Below are 2,289 nucleotides of genomic sequence, written 5' to 3'. Positions count from 1 at the left end.
GTCGCGAACATCATCGCCGAGAATACTCCGCCGACTCCTGATCCGGCGGCGACGTCGAAGTAATCGGCGATTCTAGCGTTTGGATCGCCGGATTTCTCTTTGAGCATTTGTTCCAAATAGATTAGGGATTTTCCCGCCAAAAGACCTCTCATACCGCCACCGTCGATGCTCAACACGCAGATTCTTCCTCTCGGACTTCTGAACGACGAAGACGGTGTTCCAGGGAGAACGACGCCGTTGGGAGTCAACGGAGATCTAGGAGAAGGACCTGCCTCGGAATCACCGGGTCGTAATGGACTACGAGGTATCCATAGTAGCCTTGGGTCTTCGTATCCGAACAGAAACTTGCTTTCGAGAATCGAGAAGATCTCGTAACTTAGCTTATCATCGGAATCGGTGATCGGTTCGTGCGATCGAGTCGTTGACAACGTCGGACTGGTTTGAGGTTTCTCGTAATGGCCAGGAGTGTTGGGAGCTGTGTGGTTGACGAAATGTTTCTTCTTACCCTTGGAGGTAACTGACAATGGCGGCGGCTTATCGTAACGCCGATTCATAATCGTTAAGAGAGGGAGAAGTTAGCTTAATTTGTACACAAACCTTGGAATTGAAGCTTCTTCGACAATCTAAGTATCAAAAAGGTGGTTTTGGAAGACGTGTGCAAAATTTTTAAAAATAAGAATTTGATTTTTGTGAGTTTTTATGTGAACCAGTGGGTTATGTTAGCAATGACATGGCTAAGCACTACTACTCGTGTGCTTCTAAAAGGTCTCGTACCCACGTCCGACGCCGTCTCCAGCAAATTGATTTTTCTAATTCTTCTTCTTTATATTATTGAGTAAACATGTATATTGTACTTTATTTTAAACAAAACAGTTTATTGGTTGGCGGCAGATACACCAAATAAATCCACTCACATTTAAGTATATTGGAGGAATGTTATCTGAGTGCAATCTGAATAGTGAATACCAGTTCTCACATTTTTATATCATCTCACCAATGATTTGTACAATTGATAAATGAAAGCTTTTCTAAAGAGACGAGAAGAAAAGAGAATGAAGGTCAAATTTTTGGAACATTAGAATACAGATTATTCTTCTATTTTCCCATAAAGATTCCAATCTAAAGTATTACAAAATATGAATTCCAAAGTGCAAAATAATTTCAATAAAAGACTCTCATTTGCTTATATATCTAGAATTTTAAAATACATCATATAAATATATATCTAATATATATGTGACAAGAGCATTTTTTTCATTGGAAGTTAACACAAGAAATTTCAGATGATAACAGGAACCAGATGGGTGATACTATGATAATGTCTCCCTGTAGTTTAAACGGAGAACGTACCGGACAGATTCCCAAGTGTTGCAAGAGGTGATCCTGCATCTGTGAAGTAGGACGCGAGATTGATCCCCGAGTAGTCATATTTGTTTAAGAAAGGATGTTCCTGAAATTTTATGATCCAGAGGATGATTAACACTTGAATGGATAAAAAACCATAGTTCACTTTTGATCCAGAGACATTTGAATTGATGAAAAGATGCGAAAGAGATTTTGTAAGAAAAAAAACAAACCATTAGTTCCTTAGCAGAGCTTCGACTGTTCGGATCCTTCTGCAAACTGAAAGAGAGTAGAGTGTAGAATATAAAGTTAGTATGTAATCCCCGTAAAAGAGCTGCTGTTTTTGTTTTTGAGAAATTACCATGTGGAGATGAATGAAGATAACTCAGGGGAGAAACTTCCTGAAGGAAGAGCGGGTGGGGGTTGGTCAACAATGGCTTCCATCAACTCGAAAACACTGGTCCATGTTTCCTCTTGATTCGGAGGTGCATAAGGGAACTTTCCTGTTGCACACTCGAGCACTACCAAACCCAAGCTCCATATATCACTTTTATTACCGTATTTGTTTCCAACAATTCTCTCTGGCTGCAAAAAGGAAAAATTGAGAATCTCAATTTTTAAACGCTGAAAAGGGTTTCAAACTAGTCAATGCTCAACAGACAAAAAAATACTTACAGACATATAGTTGTAAGTCCCCACAAATGTGTTTGCTAAACCTGCTGTGTTTGTCATAACGGTACTCACACCAAAGTCAGTAATTTTGACTTCTCCTCTGTGGTTGATCAACAGATTTGACGGTTTCAAGTCACGGTGGATGATATGCCTATCATGATGAAGATAGATCAGTCCTTGGAGCACCTATATCAACAGATTCAGAAAATCACATCAATCAACCGATTCAAGAAGGTATGGTTTCCATTATTGTCTGTGTTGCTTTGCTTAGTG

The sequence above is a fragment of the Camelina sativa genome, chromosome 12, assembly GCF_000633955.1.
Source record: "Camelina sativa cultivar DH55 chromosome 12, Cs, whole genome shotgun sequence".
Taxonomy (NCBI): domain Eukaryota; kingdom Viridiplantae; phylum Streptophyta; class Magnoliopsida; order Brassicales; family Brassicaceae; genus Camelina; species Camelina sativa.
This window is presented reverse-complemented; position numbering follows the sequence as displayed.